This window comes from the organism of the source record quoted next, unplaced genomic scaffold (assembly GCF_019419815.1).
Source record: "Pyrus x bretschneideri cultivar Hongxiangsu unplaced genomic scaffold, Pyrus_bretschneideri_v1 Contig20, whole genome shotgun sequence".
In the NCBI taxonomy this organism is placed as follows: domain Eukaryota; kingdom Viridiplantae; phylum Streptophyta; class Magnoliopsida; order Rosales; family Rosaceae; genus Pyrus; species Pyrus x bretschneideri.
The window spans coordinates 3,941,156-3,965,986 of record NW_025999502.1 but is presented as its reverse complement, the minus strand read 5'-3'; the positions used below and the strand labels follow the sequence as shown (position 1 = coordinate 3,965,986).

General features: G+C 39.2%; 1 long non-coding RNA gene across 5 annotated transcripts in view; it reads left to right on the top strand.

The window, feature by feature from the left end:
• The first annotated feature begins 215 nt into the window (after nt 1–215).
• Nucleotides 216–24,831, top strand: part of LOC103955280 — a 39,624-nt gene continuing 15,008 nt past the window's right edge. For 3 of the 5 annotated variants that reach the window (XR_007258271.1, XR_007258270.1, XR_007258267.1), the window contains exon 1: nt 222–399. This is a non-coding gene — a long non-coding RNA (uncharacterized LOC103955280). Of the gene's footprint in view, nt 400–24,831 lie in introns of all 5 variants that reach the window. The other 2 variants (XR_007258268.1, XR_007258269.1) reach the window with 2 other exon arrangements.

Here is a 24,831-nt window from a genome sequence, read left to right as displayed (position 1 = left end):
GAAAAATGAATTTAGTCCTTACCATTGGAATTTGGGCCCAGCCAATTTTATCTCTATTTATGTACCATTTTTAATTTGACATTTGAGCCATATTTGGTGAATAAGTTTTCCTGTGTATGTATATGGATGAAATAAAAAAAAACTCTTACGCTTTTATTCTACTTTTTAAATTATTTGGAATGAGATACTATTTTTGTTCTTATGTTTTTTACTCTTATTTCTCACTAAAACATACATTGGTCCTTGTGGTCTCTACTTGGATCTATCCATCGTTTCGAGAAGGAGGGCGAAGCGAGAAAATTTATGAAATAAAAAGTTGAGAGTGAAGGCCTCTACTTCCTTCTTCTACCATTTATATATTTTTTTTGGAAAACTGAAATAAAATATATGAAATATAAAGTTGAGTGTGAAAACAATTTGGAATTGTTTCCAGATTTTTGTTTGTATTTTCAAATTTGTATATCATTCCATTACATGTGCTCAATATCCCTCCAAGCTTCCTTCTTCTACCATTTATATATCTTTGTTTTCAATATATTTCTTCTCTATCTCTAGTAGGAGTAAAATTAAAAATAAAATGGTTATTAAATAAGAATGTGAAGTTGTTGATGCTAAATACAATAATAAGTTATACCATTGAATAAAAATATAAGTATAAAATGGTTTATTTAGGAGTGGGCCAAAATTGACCGATTCATTAAAATTGTTTTTAGTATATGGGGAGTTGGTAGACAAGTTTTACACGACTCATAATTTGTACAAATATAGGTCCATAAACAGAGATAAATGAATTTCCTCAACACATATTTCTTTTACTCATACCTATACAATGATGTATCTTCTAATTCATATAGATTGCATACAACTAAGCTTTGTATTCCTTTATCTCAATGGAATTTGGTATGGTTGGCGTTTTTTTTTTTTTTTTTTTTTTAAATAAATGATATTATCTATTCTAAGGGGGAGGGATGTGCTTAACCTCCCAATGAGTTAGCAATAATGTGGTTCAAATTTGTCTTTGGTGAGAATTGAACCTAAAACCTCTTATTTATAAGTGAAGAGGAATACCGTTAAACCATAATATTAAGTGAAAAATAAAATAAAATAGTGGAATGAAAAACAATATGTATATTAAGAAAACAGAGGTATTTTGTAATACCTCATGTTGTTGATATATATGTTTCCTCTGAGGGGGGCATGATGAAGAACATCAAATTCACATGATACCAACCCTCGAACCCAGACCCCACGAGGATCATGCTTGTGCACTTTCCATTAGGTTGGAGGAAGGCCGGTGGTTGATTTGCAAAAACGATTTATTTGAAGCTTTCTACTATTTGGATTTGACCCCAACCAATGTTTTCTCTAAAAAAATATTGTCCAACCATTAAGGAGAAAAACATATTTGAAACAGGTTCATTGCTGCGTCGCGGTTCTTGTACCAATAATGCATTGCCGTGTACAAGTTTTTTTCTACATGAAAATGTATGATTGGGTCAAGAAGCTACGTGGCGATGAACAAAAAATTTAAGGAAAATAAAAAGCGGCAAGGCAAGTTTACATAAGTGATAGGTCCAAGCTGTAGTACTAAAGGTTGAAGTTCTCAGAATAAAGAAATTTGGCTTTAAAGAGATGGAATCGTGTCCTTATTGTCTCTCAATACCCTAAACAAACAATGGATAGATTAAAAGTTGGATTACTCTTGCTCATGATCAATCACATTTTGTGAAACAAAAAATAATCAAGAAAATTATGGAGGCGACACGTGGACTTTTGGGTGAAAAAGACAAAATTACTCTTAAGGCACACCGGGACTTCCACGCACATACAATGGAGAATAACGGCTCAATTGAGGTCAAAGGTGATCAAAATGGTATTCTTTTAAAACTCTCTCGTCACTCCTCATCAAGTCTTCACCCATAAGGTAACTCCTAATTATTCTTTTCAAATTGGGATTAATTGCCAACATTAATTGATTAATTTCCAAATTAATTGTAAGATATTCTTTTACATAATATCTTGCAATCAATCACACAAATCAACCAAATGTGGCCGGTCCCAATTCTCCTATTAGGGCCGGCCACACTCCTATATATAGCCACTCATTTTCTCCAAAACCTAAGTCCAATTCTCTTCTAAAATTCTCTAAATTTCTCTGAACACTTTTCCCTCAAATTCTAACTTTGGCATCGGATATTATTCGACCAAAGCCCCCCATTCATTGTGGGCGTGTGAGGCTATTGGCCTTGATCTTAGGTGTTAATTGTTTGCAGGTGTATTGTTGTCCAAGAAAAAGAAGGTGGAAATTTGCATCCACAAATTGGTGCTTTCATTGAGAGTCCTTGATTCAATGCTCAAAAGAATACCTCTCGCATTTAAGGTTTTTCGTTTTCTTGTTCATTTGTAGATTTTTCGTACGCTCTCATTCCTAGAATTTTTTATAAAAATTCTTTGAATCAACGTAAAAGAAAAGTACAATGACAAGAAATTCAAAAATCACGACGAACGGAAATTCCAATATTCAAGAATTGGGACCACAGCGATCCACGAGGCTTGACGCGACGACAAGTAGAGTGGCACCACCACAGCAGCTACCATGGCAACAACCACAGTGGCCACCCACGGTGAACATGCCACCTCGCAGCAACAGGCCCAAGCCTGTGCCACAAGGTAAACAGGCTAGATCAAGTAGGCCACGGTCCAAAAGGCATAACCCTTGAAGGTAGCCTAACTTGCTACCACTTCAGCAGTCTAGGCCCAGACGCCAGCAGCAAAAGCATGGCATGCCCATGCCCATGCCATGGAGCAATGGCAAGCCCAGGCCCGAGCTATTTTGCAAAGCCTGGCCCAGGCCCGCAATACACAACAGCCAACCCAAGCAGCGCCGATGAGAGGGTAGGCCTAATGCACGTGGCCCAACCCACGCTAGTGATTCGCCCACTTCGAAATGCAGCCCACTTCTGTGGAGTCCTAAGCAGCCCAAACCAGTCCAAGACTGGTTCAACCATCCCGGCTCCAAATTTATGGGCCGACAATTGAATCGAGGGCATTTTCACCACATTTCTCCCCAGATTTGACATTTCCCAACTTAGATCTCGTACCCGGAGTTTACCACACTTCTACTACTCAAGGAGATGAATTTCATCCAAGCTCTTCCAACCCTAATAGAGAACAACACTTGTCTTGACAAGTCATAGAGTTGACAAGCGCCCTTTCACAACAGACAACCTTGGTGAACCAACTTTTGCAGCGCACCGAGATGCAATGTGCCCCTGACGAGGTGTCCCGAAGTAGGACAAGGGCAGATGATGAACTTCTCCAGCAGCGTCCTAGCAAGCAATCACTTGACCAGTCACGAACCAAGCGTTTTGGCAGTGTACACTCCCGACTGGGCTTCCAAGATAGCGTATACTCTCGTCTTAGCGTGCGGATGAGCGTGCACTCTCAGTTAGGCCCACAAACGAGCATACATTCACGATTGGGGCCACACACTGATAATCAACATGAGTAACTTTCCAGGTGAAGTGTTCATTTGTAGCTAAGCCTGCAAGGAGCATCATCCACCTCACATCGGAGTAGGCAACACAATGGACAAAAAGAAGCAGTCACTCAATCTTGCTCAAGTTCAACCGGTAATATGCGAGTAATTTGCTCGCCTGCTAAGAGCATACTACATGCACTGCAGCCGCATCATAGATGAGTCGAGCATAGAGAAGAGTAGCCTAGGCCAACAGGTCAAGACCGAGGGAAAATTTAGGAAGAAGTTGAGAGGCTCTTGATTGCACGATTGTGTGATTTCCAACGTAACAAAGCGTGACGAGCCATGACATAAACATGTCAACTTTCATTGACAAGATCAAGCAGACAGAACCATTCCACATACACTGAAGGATACAATGATTACTTTTGTTCTGATAGAAGTAGTAACTCAGCCTAATCGCGCGTCGGGGGTAGGTTGGTACCAGAATGACACATTAGCCCAACTACCAAGAACCAGAAGCATGTCTTGTTTTTATCACAACTCTGAGCTTAAAGTCGTGCCTACATGCTCCATGGCTCCCAATTGCCCTTGATTTGTCACCATGACTCTTAGGTGTGCCAATCTTGCACCACAGTTCCCAATCATACCACCTTGTGGCTCCTATTTGCGCCGACCAAGCCTATGGCACTTCAAACTTCAAAGTATCCAACGATGGAGCAAAAGACAAGGCTTTATTAGCAGCCCCTACTAGTGAAAGACTTAGCTGTGAGGAACTTTACAATCTATTCAGATTCTCAGCTGATCACAAACCAAGCCTTAAGATGGCACATGACGAAACATCTAACGATGGCACAATACTTGAATAAAGTCTGGGAGCAGCTCGATGCGCTTCCCACTTACACCCTATAGCGGGTTCCACAAACAGTTCGAAGTCTTAAGCAGATAACCAAACAAGACCTCGCAGGCTGATGTTTATTTTAGTTGTTTAGCAGTGCAGCTTTCTTTAGCTGCACCCACGACAATGACTTCCAAGCTTTCCAGTGTGAGAGGGTAAACTAATTGCATTTTAGTGCAAAAGGGTAAACCAATTCCCCGACACCCATATGGGTCTGCTCTCTAGTGCGAGAGGATAAACTAATTGCTCACCAATGCAAGAGGGTAAACTAATTCCCAGACACCCATCTGGGTCTGTTCTCCAGTGCGAGAGGATAAACTAATTGTCTCTAGTGTGAAAGGGTAAACTAATTCCTCGACACCCATCTAGGTCTACTCTCTAATGTGAGAGGATAAACTATTACTCTCCAGTGCTAGAGGGTAAACCAATTCCCCGACACTCATATGGGTCTGCTCTCTGATGCGAGAATTATACGCACACAAATTAAACCCTCTTTTTGTCAAATTGTAGTAAAGATGTAAGTAGGGATCGTTCTAGACCGGGGATTAGGAGGGATTGCTAAACACTTGGAAACTGACTTAAAAACTCAAAAACAAAGTTTAAAACACTAAACTCGACTCAAAGAATGCAAAACTAAACTTTAAAACACTAAAACAAACCAAAAGACTCAAAACAGCACCAAAACACTCAAAACTGCCTTAAAAACACTTTCTGGGCAGTTTTGAGCACTTTGAGTACTTTGGACGAATTTGGGTAACAAATTGAATCAAAACACTTATAAACACAAACTAAGACACTTTCTAACTAATTTGGACAATACAAAGACTCAAAGGACTCAAAACAAGTTCAAAAGACTCAAAACTGCCTAAAAACACTAACTAGGCAGTTTCTGACCTTAAACCCAATTTTGGACGAATTTAAGTTGTAACTTAACTCAAGACTCTTAAAAACACAAACTAAATTGATTTCTAACTAATTTGACAATAAAGTAAAGGGGGATTTAGGGTTTGACGAAATTAAACTAAATGAACAAATTGCAATTAAAACAGAATGTAAAGATGAATGTGATGGAATTGAATGGATGGAATGGCTAGCTAAGGGGTTCATCTCCACACATGTTACACTTGCATAATAAAAAGATTTCCAATTGCATTTCAATAAACCATGAATTCTCAACACCCCAAGTTAACCGTGATGCACTAATTAACCTTCAAATCTTCCTAACGTTATTGAATTGGATGATTGCATACGACAACCCAAAACATTCCCCACAAGTCCCCTACATGATTGCATAATAGAGATACAAGCAAGAATCATTACGCTCTATGAAAATTATAAGTGTTGACGAGGCATTCGTTACTATGATTGCATGAAACTTATGCCAAGAATTCGTTTAACGCGATTGTTTATAAGCAACCTCCACTACTTGTGAATATAAGTTCGTAACTATTAGGTGAAACTCACTTATATTCTAGCGTCATATTCATGCATGAAAATTAAGCGTATACTCTCAATAAACATACATAAATAAGTTATCAATCAAACAGTTAAACAAATTGAATCCACAACTTATGAAACGCAATTAGAAGTAATCAAATCAAAATGCAAGCATAAACATATATTTCGAATCCCCCCTAGCCAAGGGGGGAGTTTAGTTCCTCATACGTACAAAACAAAGAGAATTGAAATTAAACATTGGAATCGAGGAAAAGAAACACCTAAACATTCCAACAACTCAAACTTGAATTGTATGAACGTTTAGGCACTCTTCTCCTCCTCTTCGTTGTAGCACAAGGTCTAAGGATAGGTTTGGAGGGATGGGGAGTTATGGATGGTGTAGAATGATGTGTTTAGGATAGGGATGGATGTAGGGGACCTCAAGGCTTCTTTTTGGGCAGAAAATATGAAGAATGGTGAAGTATGGATGTGTTATAGAGAGGGGATGAATTTCTGGCGTGAATGGTGAATGAATTGTGTATGAATGAGAATGAATGAATTGTGGCTGCAATGGATGCTTATTTATAGGTGAAAAGGAGGGAATATGACAGCTAGGAACTTGGTGGAAATCTGGAATGGTGATGGGAGATGCATGTGGCTGATTTATGCATGTGATTAAAGGGTAATGACAGCTAGGTTATGATGATGAATGCATGTGCAAAGTTGGTTGAATGATTATGGGTGCATGTGGCTGATTTATGGTGCAATGATGAAAGGCAAAGTGCATGTGGCTGATTTGTGAAGGGAATGCATGTGGAATGAATGTGTGAATGATGGCAGATTGTGTATGTGAATGATTAGGGTGAATGTGCATGTGCTTTGACAGCTAGGTTGAATAAATTAAAGGGAGTGCATGTGGCTTGGCTGGAATGATTGGAATGCAATCTGAAATGGGATGTGTTGGTGTGAATTTCTGGTACAAAGGGCCTCATTTGGTCTTCAATTTCGTCCATCTACTTGGCTTCAAGTATATGCAATCCATTTAACGCCCCAAACTACTCAAAAATGCACCAAAATGCACCATTTTGCATACTTTGCCCTTAGAACCTGAAAACACACAAAAGAAGCATAAAGGACTAAAATAACTAAAGAAACATAACGTAAATGCACGAGAACAAGCCATTTAAGTCGCATGAATATGCTCCTATCAAATACCCCCACACTTATCTTTTGCTAGTCCTCGAGCAAAACAGAAAGAAAAACAAAACAAAACGAAACGAAATAAAACAAGTAAAACACAACCTAAACCTTCCAACAATCGTCTTAGGGATTTCCAATGCACATGACATGTTAAAAATCATCATTCCCACAGATTTTAGTCATCTTCACACTTAATTACATTCTTAATCACAGTCACCACATACTATTTCACAATTAAGCATTTAAAACCATGTTTTGAATGTAGTAACATGCCTTAGAGAATTTGCTCAATTCCTCACAAGATATGCACTCAATTTTTACTCAGATTTTCTGACTACACACCCTACACTAAGTATATGTGAGAAGATTGATGTAAACATGAAACCAAACACTCACATATATGTATCACAAAGAACGCAATTTCTGGAGTTAATAAGCATGTTTAGATATGATCTCATGAATGGAATGCTACTACTTAGACGCGAGAACTAGTGACACCATATGCTCATACCAAGTTCAAACTCCACAAATTGAAACACATAACACTCAAGATTGAAGTCACGGGTTGTAATGGGGTTCGGGGCGTATGGATAACAAAGAAGGGATATGGAAAACAAAGGTTCTTAAAGAAATAGTGAGCAAAGCACTTGAATCAACTCAGAATTCACTTTTGAATGAAAACTCAACTTTTGAACAGAAAGGGAGAATTTAGACAATTTACGGCCAGAATTGGTGTTTTGGACCCTTTCTTCAATCACTCATTCTTTCATTTTTTTCAAACTTTTTTTTTTTTTTTTTTCTTTCTTTTTTTTTTCTTTTCTTTTGAATCTCAAAACATACATAAACACTTAAACATTCTCTCCCCCACACTTATTTTCTTTCATAACGTAACTCAAAAGGAATTCAATTAAGTCATGCTCACTATCTTTTAAGAACAAGGGTGGGGATTGTCCTAAACTAGGCTAGGTGAGGAAAATGTGGGTAAACAAAGAATAAAGGCTCAACGGGGTTAAAACTTACAACATATACGAAATATGGGAAGTAAGGCTATTTGGCTATGGTGGTGGTCATTACACAACTTCTTCTTGAATATGTGTTATGCAAATCAATAACATGCTTTGAATGAAATGGGCATGAGTTCTAGCATTTGGAACTATATGATGAAACGCCTTCTAAGTAGTAACCAAGCAAAGAATAATGAGATCATGCAACGACTTTAGAAAACAAGAAATCACAGATTATACTCTCCAAAGAACGTTATAGGCTCAAGTCTCTCAGGGTTGTAGCGTTTGTTTGAGTTCCTTCCTTCAAGCATGTTACATAACTAATTTTTTCTTTTATGATTGCATGTGAAGTCATACATTATAACCATAACCAAGCATATACCAAGAGTAAACTTTTCTCCATGTTTATAACTCTTTTTAACAGTCATGCAATTAAAAACCAAATCCTTATCATTGTGTTGGAAGGTGACCTACGACACAAACACACAAAAATGACTCAAAACACTCTTTTTAGGCTTTTCAAAACATGTTTTTCAAATTTTTATGTGATTTTCAGAGTTATCAAAACAAAACATACTAAAACACTCTAAAACAACTTAAAAATACCTTAAAACAGCAAGGAACAACATTTGAAGTTATGGGTGATAAAATCCCACGAATTTGCATCAAATATACTTAGTTACCCCCCCACACTTAAATCACACATTGTCCTCAATGTTTTAAGCATAGATTTACATAAAACATAAGTAAAAACACAAACAGCATTTATACATACTAAACATGGCAGAATGTAACTAACAAAGAGAAGAGTTTAGGGACGCAAATCTGGAATTGGAGTGCTTTCTCGGTCTTCCTTTGTTGAATGCATGGGTTGATCTTGGTGATTCCACAGGCTTACTCTTGAACTGGGCTGGAGGATTCTTTTTGGTCTCCTCCACTCGTTGATTTTCCTTTGTGCTACTCTTGAACTGAGCAGCAGGATTCTTTTGGTCTCCCCCGAAGGTCTGAGCTTCCTCCTTTTATCTGTTTCTTTGTTTAATCTCTCCAATTCGTATTGAAGAGGGTTAGAGGATAGCTCAGCATATGCAGTTGTAGCTTGTCTCCACATGCTTCAATGTATCATTTTCACTTGCCTTACTTGCTCCCCTTTGCAGAAGTGGTCCCTTCTCTGGAAGTGTATCAACCGTTGAAGATGACTACTCGAGAGCAACGCTAGGTAAGCAATCAGGGAAGGGATTCCAGGCAGTTGGTTCCAGATCGGAAGATTGACTCCAAGTGCCGGCTGATTGCTTCTTTCACTTTGCCATGCGAGTAAGAACAAGGACAAAGAAAAGGACAGGGAAATAGCATGATATGAGATACTTTTGCTTTTGACCTTGATGATATGAGATACCTTTGCTTTTGAAGAAGCGGTGAATGAATCAGCACATGCTTCCATTTACCGTTTCCTCCTGGGTCATCTGTACTCCAGGCATCTGGTATCATCTTTGGGGAAGAAGAAAAAATTGAGTATTTCGAAAGGCTTTGCTGGGAGTGCGCCCTCAGAGGTGAGGAAGAGTTGGGCATTTTCTTCAGGTCTGCCTTGCCATAAAAGATGAAGGTCGACATATATAGGGATTTCCCAATAGCAAGTGTTGTTCTTTTACCCTTGTCGACAAACGTTTTGATCCCGCAAATTCGGCTTTTTGAAATAGTGACGACTCTTCGATCTTTGAATACGCCTATTTGCTTTCTGAACGACGCCTCTTCGATTTCTGAGCAGGCGCCCCTTCAATTTCTGAACGACGCCCCTTCGCTTTCTGAACGACACGTAGTAGTGCGGATGCGGCTCTTTTGACAAAGCTGCACGCGTTTTCTGAAAAGCAGAGAAAGCGTCGCCGAACTTTGCGCTTGTCGGCTAAAGATGTGTAGTTTCGATGATGGCCTCCACGTGTCTTCAACTTTGTCAGAGATCTTTTGACAAAGTTGAACTCGTTTTCTGAAAAGCCGAGAGAGCGTCGCCGAAATTTACGCAGGAAATTCCGGCTTTTTGACTCGGTGGACGCGTCGCCTTGGCTTTTTATAGAGCTATCGATCACCACCAACATACACATTCTGAAGACTGCCCATCTGTGAAAATCGTCTCCGGCCCTTTGAAATTTAACTCCATCCAGCCCTTCTCTTTGAACACTTTTGAAAAATGGCAAACCCATCGAACCTTAGCTTAGAATTGAGTCTCAGCAGTGATACGGGCGCGCCGCGTCAAGGTAACGTATGGCGCCCTTCTTTCTTATCTTCTAACGGTCCTCTTACAGGTGAAGACTCAGTGATGCAGGATGCAACAACAGCTACAATAGTAGCTAGGAACCTCCTTACTCCCAAAGATAGTCAGCTGCTTTCAGGACGGTCCGATGAGTTGGCCGTTCAAGAATCCCTCGCTCTCAGTGTTCAGTGTGCGGGCTCTGTGTCCAACATGGGCCAACGCCTGCTTGCTCGGTCCCGCCAAGTGGAATCGTTGATGGCAGAGGTGGAAAATCTTAAGCAGGAGATCAACCAGCTTAAGTACGAGAATAGAAGTTTGCACGTGCTTGCAAATAACTATTCGTCGGGCATGAAGAGGAAGCTTGATGAGCTGCAAGAATCTCAAGGTCGAATGCAAAGTGACCGTCAAAGGCTTGCGTCTTTCTTCCAGATGCACCTTTTTCCTGGGTCATCCAGCGTTCCACCCAGTATTGAGGCCTGGAATGCTCTAGCTCCGATGCCTCTCGCTCCGATGCCTCCTGCTCCGATGCCTCCTGCTCCGATGCCTTCCGCTCCGATGCCTTCTGCTCCGAGAGTTTCGCCACGTAGTGGGTCTTCACGTACACAACCTTTGTGAAGGCTACATTCTTTTATTTTATTTTTTTTTTTTCTTCTTTTTTTTTTTTTTTTTTTTTTTTTTTGTTTAAATCAAACGGCATGGACTTGATCTTTGAATGGAAGGTGATACTTGAAATGATCCGGTAATGGTTTAAATTCTAAAGTGGGTGCCTGAATCATTAACAACATATTAGTATAAATCAAAATTGAAATTCGGGGAGGTGGCTTACCTGTGTGCTTCGACAAGAACTTAATGACAAACACCACTCCCTTGAAAGTTTCAGGGATATTGGACTTGGCCAGATTGCATGTGATGGTTATGACTTGTCCAATGTCGTCAAATTCAACTTCTTTGGGTTTTGTGGTTTCAAATATGTCCTCTTTGACGAATTCTTGATATTCCCCCCGTCACATCTTGCTCTTGATTCTTTGGAAAGGATTCGAAGATGCCTTTCTCACCCTCTTCTTCCTTGGATTGCATGCTTCTGCAAGGAATAGGGACATTCAGTGGAACGGGGTTAGAAATAATTAACTTTGGAACAACCTTACCTGAATTGGATGGCGTATGAGCAATAGGTGCCTGCGGCAAAGGTGTTTCCTCTTCCTCAATTAGCAGCTCCTCATCCACTTCTAGGCTATGTTTGGACATTTTTAGGTCAGCTCCAACCTCCATAGCACTTCCCAAAGTGATAGCATTATGGATTTCAAAATCTTCCTTCGAGTTTTCAATAGTTGAGTTGGAGAGTTCACTTTGCTCTTGAATTTGTTTCATGAACTCCATAATCTGCCCAATTTGCTCCTCCAAGTTGTCCAACCTTTTGTCTTGATTTTGCCTTGCTTTGTTTTGATCTTCTTGCCCCTGAGACAAATTGGTGAGTAACGTACTAACCGTATCATTATACAAAGACTCACTTGAATTTGTTTGGGCAGGTTGTGGTGGCTGCATAGGTGTTGTATAGAACTCCTCATATGGCTGCCAATAACCTTCTTGTTGAGCCTCATTGTCTTGATTTTGTGAGCCCTGCACCAAACAAAGTAATTCATTAAGCTTTTGATTATAATCTATTGACGAACTTGAATTTGTTTGGGCAGGTTGTGGTGGATGCATAGACGTTGAATAGAACTCCTCATAAGGCTGCCAATATCCTTCTTGTTGAATATGTTGAGGTTCCCACCACATAGAGTTTGAATGATCACTCCAATCCGAATTGTAAGTATTGGAAAACACGTCGTTCCTTGATTGATTATGATCAAATGTACCAACTCTTTGCGTTTGGTACTCTTCCATAAGCTGTGACAAAAGAGAAGCACTATCAAGTGCCATGTCTTGCTTCTAAAATCAACAAAATAAAACTAAAAATATATACACACAAACGAAAATAAAACAATCCAAGAGATTAACAAAGTTGCTAATCCCCGGCAACGGCGCCAAAATTTGATGCGAGAATTATACGCACACAAATTAAACCCTCTTTTTGTCAAATTGTAGTAAAGATGTAAGTAGGGATCGTTCTAGACCGGGGATTAGGAGGGATTGCTAAACACTTGGAAACTGACTTAAAAACTCAAAAACAAAGTTTAAAACACTAAACTCGACTCAAAGAATGCAAAACTAAACTTTAAAACACTAAAACAAACCAAAAGACTCAAAACAGCACCAAAACACTCAAAACTGCCTTAAAAACACTTTCTGGGCAGTTTTGAGCACTTTGAGTACTTTGGACGAATTTGGGTAACAAATTGAATCAAAACACTTATAAACACAAACTAAGACACTTTCTAACTAATTTGGACAATACAAAGACTCAAAGGACTCAAAACAAGTTCAAAAGACTCAAAACTGCCTAAAAACACTAACTAGGCAGTTTCTGACCTTAAACCCAATTTTGGACGAATTTAAGTTGTAACTTAACTCAAGACTCTTAAAAACACAAACTAAATTGATTTCTAACTAATTTGACAATAAAGTAAAGGGGGATTTAGGGTTTGACGAAATTAAACTAAATGAACAAATTGCAATTAAAACAGAATGTAAAGATGAATGTGATGGAATTGAATGGATGGAATGGCTAGCTAAGGGGTTCATCTCCACACATGTTACACTTGCATAATAAAAAGATTTCCAATTGCATTTCAATAAACCATGAATTCTCAACACCCCAAGTTAACCGTGATGCACTAATTAACCTTCAAATCTTCCTAACGTTATTGAATTGGATGATTGCATACGACAACCCAAAACATTCCCCACAAGTCCCCTACATGATTGCATAATAGAGATACAAGCAAGAATCATTACGCTCTATGAAAATTATAAGTGTTGACGAGGCATTCGTTACTATGATTGCATGAAACTTATGCCAAGAATTCGTTTAACGCGATTGTTTATAAGCAACCTCCACTACTTGTGAATATAAGTTCGTAACTATTAGGTGAAACTCACTTATATTCTAGCGTCATATTCATGCATGAAAATTAAGCGTATACTCTCAATAAACATACATAAATAAGTTATCAATCAAACAGTTAAACAAATTGAATCCACAACTTATGAAACGCAATTAGAAGTAATCAAATCAAAATGCAAGCATAAACATATATTTCGAATCCCCCCTAGCCAAGGGGGGAGTTTAGTTCCTCATACGTACAAAACAAAGAGAATTGAAATTAAACATTGGAATCGAGGAAAAGAAACACCTAAACATTCCAACAACTCAAACTTGAATTGTATGAACGTTTAGGCACTCTTCTCCTCCTCTTCGTTGTAGCACAAGGTCTAAGGATAGGTTTGGAGGGATGGGGAGTTATGGATGGTGTAGAATGATGTGTTTAGGATAGGGATGGATGTAGGGGACCTCAAGGCTTCTTTTTGGGCAGAAAATATGAAGAATGGTGAAGTATGGATGTGTTATAGAGAGGGGATGAATTTCTGGCGTGAATGGTGAATGAATTGTGTATGAATGAGAATGAATGAATTGTGGCTGCAATGGATGCTTATTTATAGGTGAAAAGGAGGGAATATGACAGCTAGGAACTTGGTGGAAATCTGGAATGGTGATGGGAGATGCATGTGGCTGATTTATGCATGTGATTAAAGGGTAATGACAGCTAGGTTGATGATGAATGCATGTGCAAAGTTGGTTGAATGATTATGGGTGCATGTGGCTGATTTATGGTGCAATGATGAAAGGCAAAGTGCATGTGGCTGATTTGTGAAGGGAATGCATGTGGAATGAATGTGTGAATGATGGCAGATTGTGTATGTGAATGATTAGGGTGAATGTGCATGTGCTTTGACAGCTAGGTTGAATAAATTAAAGGGAGTGCATGTGGCTTGGCTGGAATGATTGGAATGCAATCTGAAATGGGATGTGTTGGTGTGAATTTCTGGTACAAAGGGCCTCATTTGGTCTTCAATTTCGTCCATCTACTTGGCTTCAAGTATATGCAATCCATTTAACGCCCCAAACTACTCAAAAATGCACCAAAATGCACCATTTTGCATACTTTGCCCTTAGAACCTGAAAACACACAAAAGAAGCATAAAGGACTAAAATAACTAAAGAAACATAACGTAAATGCACGAGAACAAGCCATTTAAGTCGCATGAATATGCTCCTATCAAATACCCCCACACTTATCTTTTGCTAGTCCTCGAGCAAAACAGAAAGAAAAACAAAACAAAACGAAACGAAATAAAACAAGTAAAACACAACCTAAACCTTCCAACAATCGTCTTAGGGATTTCCAATGCACATGACATGTTAAAAATCATCATTCCCACAGATTTTAGTCATCTTCACACTTAATTACATTCTTAATCACAGTCACCACATACTATTTCACAATTAAGCATTTAAAACCATGTTTTGAATGTAGTAACATGCCTTAGAGAATTTGCTCAATTCCTCACAAGATATGCACTCAATTTTTACTCAGATTTTCTGACTACACACCCTACACTAAGTATATGTGAGAAGATTGATGTAAACATGAAACCAAACACTCACATATATGTATCACAAAGAACGCAATTTCTGGAGTTAATAAGCATGTTTAGATATGATCTCATGAATGGAATGCTACTACTTAGACGCGAGAACTAGTGACACCATATGCTCATACCAAGTTCAAACTCCACAAATTGAAACACATAACACTCAAGATTGAAGTCACGGGTTGTAATGGGGTTCGGGGCGTATGGATAACAAAGAAGGGATATGGAAAACAAAGGTTCTTAAAGAAATAGTGAGCAAAGCACTTGAATCAACTCAGAATTCACTTTTGAATGAAAACTCAACTTTTGAACAGAAAGGGAGAATTTAGACAATTTACGGCCAGAATTGGTGTTTTGGACCCTTTCTTCAATCACTCATTCTTTCATTTTTTTCAAACTTTTTTTTTTTTTTTTTTCTTTCTTTTTTTTTTCTTTTCTTTTGAATCTCAAAACATACATAAACACTTAAACATTCTCTCCCCCACACTTATTTTCTTTCATAACGTAACTCAAAAGGAATTCAATTAAGTCATGCTCACTATCTTTTAAGAACAAGGGTGGGGATTGTCCTAAACTAGGCTAGGTGAGGAAAATGTGGGTAAACAAAGAATAAAGGCTCAACGGGGTTAAAACTTACAACATATACGAAATATGGGAAGTAAGGCTATTTGGCTATGGTGGTGGTCATTACACAACTTCTTCTTGAATATGTGTTATGCAAATCAATAACATGCTTTGAATGAAATGGGCATGAGTTCTAGCATTTGGAACTATATGATGAAACGCCTTCTAAGTAGTAACCAAGCAAAGAATAATGAGATCATGCAACGACTTTAGAAAACAAGAAATCACAGATTATACTCTCCAAAGAACGTTATAGGCTCAAGTCTCTCAGGGTTGTAGCGTTTGTTTGAGTTCCTTCCTTCAAGCATGTTACATAACTAATTTTTTCTTTTATGATTGCATGTGAAGTCATACATTATAACCATAACCAAGCATATACCAAGAGTAAACTTTTCTCCATGTTTATAACTCTTTTTAACAGTCATGCAATTAAAAACCAAATCCTTATCATTGTGTTGGAAGGTGACCTACGACACAAACACACAAAAATGACTCAAAACACTCTTTTTAGGCTTTTCAAAACATGTTTTTCAAATTTTTATGTGATTTTCAGAGTTATCAAAACAAAACATACTAAAACACTCTAAAACAACTTAAAAATACCTTAAAACAGCAAGGAACAACATTTGAAGTTATGGGTGATAAAATCCCACGAATTTGCATCAAATATACTTAGTTACCCCCCCACACTTAAATCACACATTGTCCTCAATGTTTTAAGCATAGATTTACATAAAACATAAGTAAAAACACAAACAGCATTTATACATACTAAACATGGCAGAATGTAACTAACAAAGAGAAGAGTTTAGGGACGCAAATCTGGAATTGGAGTGCTTTCTCGGTCTTCCTTTGTTGAATGCATGGGTTGATCTTGGTGATTCCACAGGCTTACTCTTGAACTGGGCTGGAGGATTCTTTTTGGTCTCCTCCACTCGTTGATTTTCCTTTGTGCTACTCTTGAACTGAGCAGCAGGATTCTTTTGGTCTCCCCCGAAGGTCTGAGCTTCCTCCTTTTATCTGTTTCTTTGTTTAATCTCTCCAATTCGTATTGAAGAGGGTTAGAGGATAGCTCAGCATATGCAGTTGTAGCTTGTCTCCACATGCTTCAATGTATCATTTTCACTTGCCTTACTTGCTCCCCTTTGCAGAAGTGGTCCCTTCTCTGGAAGTGTATCAACCGTTGAAGATGACTACTCGAGAGCAACGCTAGGTAAGCAATCAGGGAAGGGATTCCAGGCAGTTGGTTCCAGATCGGAAGATTGACTCCAAGTGCCGGCTGATTGCTTCTTTCACTTTGCCATGCGAGTAAGAACAAGGACAAAGAAAAGGACAGGGAAATAGCATGATATGAGATACTTTTGCTTTTGACCTTGATGATATGAGATACCTTTGCTTTTGAAGAAGCGGTGAATGAATCAGCACATGCTTCCATTTACCGTTTCCTCCTGGGTCATCTGTACTCCAGGCATCTGGTATCATCTTTGGGGAAGAAGAAAAAATTGAGTATTTCGAAAGGCTTTGCTGGGAGTGCGCCCTCAGAGGTGAGGAAGAGTTGGGCATTTTCTTCAGGTCTGCCTTGCCATAAAAGATGAAGGTCGACATATATAGGGATTTCCCAATAGCAAGTGTTGTTCTTTTACCCTTGTCGACAAACGTTTTGATCCCGCAAATTCGGCTTTTTGAAATAGTGACGACTCTTCGATCTTTGAATACGCCTATTTGCTTTCTGAACGACGCCTCTTCGATTTCTGAGCAGGCGCCCCTTCAATTTCTGAACGACGCCCCTTCGCTTTCTGAACGACACGTAGTAGTGCGGATGCGGCTCTTTTGACAAAGCTGCACGCGTTTTCTGAAAAGCAGAGAAAGCGTCGCCGAACTTTGCGCTTGTCGGCTAAAGATGTGTAGTTTCGATGATGGCCTCCACGTGTCTTCAACTTTGTCAGAGATCTTTTGACAAAGTTGAACTCGTTTTCTGAAAAGCCGAGAGAGCGTCGCCGAAATTTACGCAGGAAATTCCGGCTTTTTGACTCGGTGGACGCGTCGCCTTGGCTTTTTATAGAGCTATCGATCACCACCAACATACACATTCTGAAGACTGCCCATCTGTGAAAATCGTCTCCGGCCCTTTGAAATTTAACTCCATCCAGCCCTTCTCTTTGAACACTTTTGAAAAATGGCAAACCCATCGAACCTTAGCTTAGAATTGAGTCTCAGCAGTGATACGGGCGCGCCGCGTCAAGGTAACGTATGGCGCCCTTCTTTCTTATCTTCTAACGGTCCTCTTACAGGTGAAGACTCAGTGATGCAGGATGCAACAACAGCTACAATAGTAGCTAGGAACCTCCTTACTCCCAAAGATAGTCAGCTGCTTTCAGGACGGTCCGATGAGTTGGCCGTTCAAGAATCCCTCGCTCTCAGTGTTCAGTGTGCGGGCTCTGTGTCCAACATGGGCCAACGCCTGCTTGCTCGGTCCCGCCAAGTGGAATCGTTGATGGCAGAGGTGGAAAATCTTAAGCAGGAGATCAACCAGCTTAAGTACGAGAATAGAAGTTTGCACGTGCTTGCAAATAACTATTCGTCGGGCATGAAGAGGAAGCTTGATGAGCTGCAAGAATCTCAAGGTCGAATGCAAAGTGACCGTCAAAGGCTTGCGTCTTTCTTCCAGATGCACCTTTTTCCTGGGTCATCCAGCGTTCCACCCAGTATTGAGGCCTGGAATGCTCTAGCTCCGATGCCTCTCGCTCCGATGCCTCCTGCTCCGATGCCTCCTGCTCCGATGCCTTCCGCTCCGATGCCTTCTGCTCCGAGAGTTTCGCCACGTAGTGGGTCTTCACGTACACAACCTTTGTGAAGGCTACATTCTTTTATTTAATTTTTTTTTTTTTCTTCTTTTTTTTTTTTTTTTTTTTTTTTTTGTTTAAATCAAACGGCATGGACTTGATCTTTGAATGGAAGGTGATACTTGAAATGATCCGGTAATGGTTTAAATTCTAAAGTGGGTGCCTGAATCATTAACAACATATTAGTATAAATCAAAATTGAAATTCGGGGAGGTGGCTTACCTGTGTGCTCCGACAAGAACTCAATGACAAACACCACCCCCTTGAAAGTTTCAGGGATATTGGACTTGGCCAGATTGCATGTGATGGTTATGACTTGTCCAATGTCGTCAAATTCAACTTCTTTGGGTTTTGTGGTTTCAAATATGTCCTCTTTGACGAATTCTTGATATTCCCCCGTCACATCTTGCTCTTGATTCTTTGGAAAGGATTCGAAGATGCCTTTCTCACCCTCTTCTTCCTTGGATTGCATGCTTCTGCAAGGAATAGGGACATTCAGTGGAACGGGGTTAGAAATAATTAACTTTGGAACAACCTTACCTGAATTGGATGGCGTATGAGCAATAGGTGCCTGCGGCAAAGGTGTTTCCTCTTCCTCAATTAGCAGCTCCTCATCCACTTCTAGGCTATGTTTGGACATTTTTAGGTCAGCTCCAACCTCCATAGCACTTCCCAAAGTGATAGCATTATGGATTTCAAAATCTTCCTTCGAGTTTTCAATAGTTGAGTTGGAGAGTTCACTTTGCTCTTGAATTTGTTTCATGAACTCCATAATCTGCCCAATTTGCTCCTCCAAGTTGTCCAACCTTTTGTCTTGATTTTGCCTTGCTTTGTTTTGATCTTCTTGCCCCTGAGACAAATTGGTGAGTAACGTACTAACCGTATCATTATACAAAGACTCACTTGAATTTGTTTGGGCAGGTTGTGGTGGCTGCATAGGTGTTGTATAGAACTCCTCATATGGCTGCCAATAACCTTCTTGTTGAGCCTCATTGTCTTGATTTTGTGAGCCCTGCACCAAACAAAGTAATTCATTAAGCTTTTGATTATAATCTATTGACGAACTTGAATTTGTTTGGGCAGGTTGTGGTGGATGCATAGACGTTGAATAGAACTCCTCATAAGGCTGCCAATATCCTTCTTGTTGAATATGTTGAGGTTCCCACCACATAGAGTTTGAATGATCACTCCAATCCGAATTGTAAGTATTGGAAAACACGTCGTTCCTTGATTGATTATGATCAAATGTACCAACTCTTTGCGTTTGGTACTCTTCCATAAGCTGTGACAAAAGAGAAGCACTATCAAGTGCCATGTCTTGCTTCTAAAATCAACAAAATAAAACTAAAAATATATACACACAAACGAAAATAAAACAATCCAAGAGATTAACAAAGTTGCTAATCCCCGGCAACGGCGCCAAAATTTGATGCGAGAATTATACGCACACAAATTAAACCCTCTTTTTGTCAAATTGTAGTAAAGATGTAAGTAGGGATCGTTCTAGACCGGGGATTAGGAGGGATTGCTAAACACTTGGAAACTGACTTAAAAACTCAAAAACAAAGTTTAAAACACTAAACTCGACTCAAAGAATGCAAAACTAAACTTTAAAACACTAAAACAAACCAAAAGACTCAAAACAGCACCAAAACACTCAAAACTGCCTTAAAAACACTTTCTGGGCAGTTTTGAGCACTTTGAGTACTTTGGACGAATTTGGGTAACAAATTGAATCAAAACACTTATAAACACAAACTAAGACACTTTCTAACTAATTTGGACAATACAAAGACTCAAAGGACTCAAAACAAGTTCAAAAGACTCAAAACTGCCTAAAAACACTAACTAGGCAGTTTCTGACCTTAAACCCAATTTTGGACGAATTTAAGTTGTAACTTAACTCAAGACTCTTAAAAACACAAACTAAATTGATTTCTAACTAATTTGACAATAAAGTAAAGGGGGATTTAGGGTTTGACGAAATTAAACTAAATGAACAAATTGCAATTAAAACAGAATGTAAAGATGAATGTGATGGAATTGAATGGATGGAATGGCTAGCTAAGGGGTTCATCTCCACACATGTTACACTTGCATAATAAAAAGATTTCCAATTGCATTTCAATAAACCATGAATTCTCAACACCCCAAGTTAACCGTGATGCACTAATTAACCTTCAAATCTTCCTAACGTTATTGAATTGGATGATTGCATACGACAACCCAAAACATTCCCCACAAGTCCCCTACATGATTGCATAATAGAGATACAAGCAAGAATCATTACGCTCTATGAAAATTATAAGTGTTGACGAGGCATTCGTTACTATGATTGCATGAAACTTATGCCAAGAATTCGTTTAACGCGATTGTTTATAAGCAACCTCCACTACTTGTGAATATAAGTTCGTAACTATTAGGTGAAACTCACTTATATTCTAGCGTCATATTCATGCATGAAAATTAAGCGTATACTCTCAATAAACATACATAAATAAGTTATCAATCAAACAGTTAAACAAATTGAATCCACAACTTATGAAACGCAATTAGAAGTAATCAAATCAAAATGCAAGCATAAACATATATTTCGAATCCCCCCTAGCCAAGGGGGGAGTTTAGTTCCTCATACGTACAAAACAAAGAGAATTGAAATTAAACATTGGAATCGAGGAAAAGAAACACCTAAACATTCCAACAACTCAAACTTGAATTGTATGAACGTTTAGGCACTCTTCTCCTCCTCTTCGTTGTAGCACAAGGTCTAAGGATAGGTTTGGAGGGATGGGGAGTTATGGATGGTGTAGAATGATGTGTTTAGGATAGGGATGGATGTAGGGGACCTCAAGGCTTCTTTTTGGGCAGAAAATATGAAGAATGGTGAAGTATGGATGTGTTATAGAGAGGGGATGAATTTCTGGCGTGAATGGTGAATGAATTGTGTATGAATGAGAATGAATGAATTGTGGCTGCAATGGATGCTTATTTATAGGTGAAAAGGAGGGAATATGACAGCTAGGAACTTGGTGGAAATCTGGAATGGTGATGGGAGATGCATGTGGCTGATTTATGCATGTGATTAAAGGGTAATGACAGCTAGGTTATGATGATGAATGCATGTGCAAAGTTGGTTGAATGATTATGGGTGCATGTGGCTGATTTATGGTGCAATGATGAAAGGCAAAGTGCATGTGGCTGATTTGTGAAGGGAATGCATGTGGAATGAATGTGTGAATGATGGCAGATTGTGTATGTGAATGATTAGGGTGAATGTGCATGTGCTTTGACAGCTAGGTTGAATAAATTAAAGGGAGTGCATGTGGCTTGGCTGGAATGATTGGAATGCAATCTGAAATGGGATGTGTTGGTGTGAATTTCTGGTACAAAGGGCCTCATTTGGTCTTCAATTTCGTCCATCTACTTGGCTTCAAGTATATGCAATCCATTTAACGCCCCAAACTACTCAAAAATGCACCAAAATGCACCATTTTGCATACTTTGCCCTTAGAACCTGAAAACACACAAAAGAAGCATAAAGGACTAAAATAACTAAAGAAACATAACGTAAATGCACGAGAACAAGCCATTTAAGTCGCATGAATATGCTCCTATCACTCTCCAGTGCGAGAGGTTAAACTAATTGCTTTCCAGTGCGAGAGGGTAAACTAATTCCCCGACACCCATTTGGGTAAGCTCTCCAGCGCGAGATGATAAACCAATTCCCAGACACCCATCTGGGTAAGCTATCGAGTGCGAGAAAGCCACACAGCTCAAAAGATCGAATACTTGAAGATCAGCTAAACAACAAATGATCAAGGGTAGCAGCCATTTTGCACTTAACAATTCGCTCATTCGACATTTCATCTTCAGCAGCTTCGATCTTGGCAACTCCATCCTTGGTTACTTCATCTACGGCAACTGAGAAATCAAACTCAAGCAGTTTCATCATATTTGGCAAGTAGCCTAGACGTGGCAGTCCAAACTGTAGCCCATGCCAAGCCAGCCCTTGGTTTCTGTAAAGCCGAGCAGCATAAGCAGTGGCCCCTGCCACACCACTTCCTCGGCCCATACCAAGCGAACTCATGGCCCCTGCCAGTTGACATGTTGCACTACCTCGACGACTACCCTGTGGCAGCACCACCCAAGAAGAAGACAAGGAAAATTAAGTTTTTCTTACATTGGTGTGGCGCGAAGAAGACAAAGAAATCAACGGAAGACGGTTCTTTGCACAGGCAAGCAAGTAAGAGTGTTAGAGGAAGGGGAACAAATATCCTCTAGTTTTCTCTCTTTCTTGTAGGGATAAATAATTGCCCTCCGAAGTTGATTTAACCCCCTACTTAAGGTAGGCTTAAATAGGATTTAGAGGCGATTTGTTTCCCTTTCCTGGAAGAATCTAATTACAAGTCCAAGTGGGAATATGCATCAAAGTTGGAGATATCTACACCTGCTGCCCTTTCCTGCGAGCAGCCCAGCAGGTGTAGGGACATTTATGAAGCAAAAAATAATCAAGAAAATTATGTAGGCGACACGTGGACTTTTGGGTAAAAGACAAAACTACCCTTGAGGCACACCAGGACTTCCACGTACATACAACGGACAATAACGGCTCAATCAAGGTCAAAGGTGATCAAAATGGTATTGTTTTAAACTCTCTCACCACTCGTCATCAAATCTTCACCCACAAGGTAACTCCCAATTATTCTTTTCAAATTGGGATTAATTGCCAAAATTAATTGATTAATTACCCAATTAATTGATTAATTTCCAAATTAATTGCAAGATATTATTTTACATAATATCTTGCAATAAATCCCACAAATCAACCAAATGTGGTCGGTCTCAATTCTCCTAATAAGGGCGGCCACACCCCTATACATAACCACTCATTTTCTCCAAAACCTAAGTCAATTTCTCTTCTAAAATTCTCTAAATTCTCTAAACACTTTTCCCTCAAATTCTAACTTTGGCAGTGGAGATTCTTCGGCCAAAGCCCCCCATTCATCGTGGGTTTATGAGGCTCTTGGCCTTGATCTTAGGTGTTAGTTGCTTTGCAGGTGCATTTTCTTCCAAGAAGAAGATGGTAGAAATTTGCATCCACAAATTTTTTTTTCCCCTTCGTTTTTTTTAGCATGAATAATTGCTAGCTTGCGCAATTTATAGGTAATATTGTAACGCAAACTTGTTGAACCTAATTTCTAAGGCTTGGCAGACTTTGTCAAACGATTGTGCATCTTCTGGAGGCAACGAGGTTTTACGATTTAATAAAAGGCCTAAAATGAGTTAGTTTTTAGTTATATCTACAATATCTTTCAAGAAGTTGCATCACATAAAATGGATTAATTGGGAGTAGATAGAAAATTGACCAAGCATTCATATTGGTTTTAGTATATGGTGAGTAGGGTGATAATTCATGACATGACCGAAATTTGTACTAGTATAAGTCTCGACACATAAATGAATGAGTTTATGGAACACAACCCATTACCAACCATCATCATTACTTTAGTCTAAAGTAGGGAGATGTGGCACTGTGCAATTTTGAGTGAATTTCAATTTATTTACAAAATTGCCACCGAGTTGATTTCAGCCCAAATTTTGCTTAATTTACAAGATTGCCACTAGGCTTAAGAACGATTTTTAGTGTTTAGGCTGGATCTGGACTTTGAGTCGAGGAGAGAGAGGGAAGGAGGACATAAAGGTTAAGGGGTTGGAAGGAGAGGTTCGCCGGGATTTAGGGGAGAGGGGAGAGGATTTTCGGCAAGGAGGTATGCGTTTAGGGAGAAAAAGTAAGGGAGAAGTATGGGGTAGGCTGATTTCCAGGGTTTCTGTCTCACAAACCCTTTTGTTTCTCTCAAACCTCTCATTGCCTTGCTCTCCGAACAACCAACAACGCCCAACTCTCTCTTTCTATCTCTTTCTCTCTCTCTCTCTCTCTCTCTCTCTCTCTCTCTTTTCTCTCTCTCTCTCTCTCTCTCTCCAAAATTCCTGGCTTTCATTGCTCTGCAAATTTCCTAGTCGGACCAAAACTTCAGACCTGAAACCACCCCAACGAAGGTAAACAAAAAAAACAGAGGAAAATCCAGTAATTAATTTTTGTATGGATTTCCTTTTTTGTTTTTTTTTTTTCCTTCTTCTTCTATTTATGGTAAATAATAAAATATTGGACAATTGATTGTGGTTGGTGGGTTGATCTAGGTTTTGTTTTACTTATTTAGATTTGAAATGCTAGGGTTTGTGGTCAATAATTCTTAAAAGCGTAAATCTCAGTTTATTACCCTCAAGTTTCGTGATTTTCAACATTTGGTACATAGAGTTTTTTTTGTCCCAAAGTCATACTTAAAGTGTTAATTTTGGGACAGTCTTATACATCCGTTAGTCTAGCTGTTAAGTCTCCCGTTAACTGATTATGTGGCACCCATGTGGACAATGACTGGACATCACGTGTCATTAAGGGGTCTATGTGGAAATTAAAAATTAAAAAAAATTTAAAAAATAGAAAAAAAATTGGT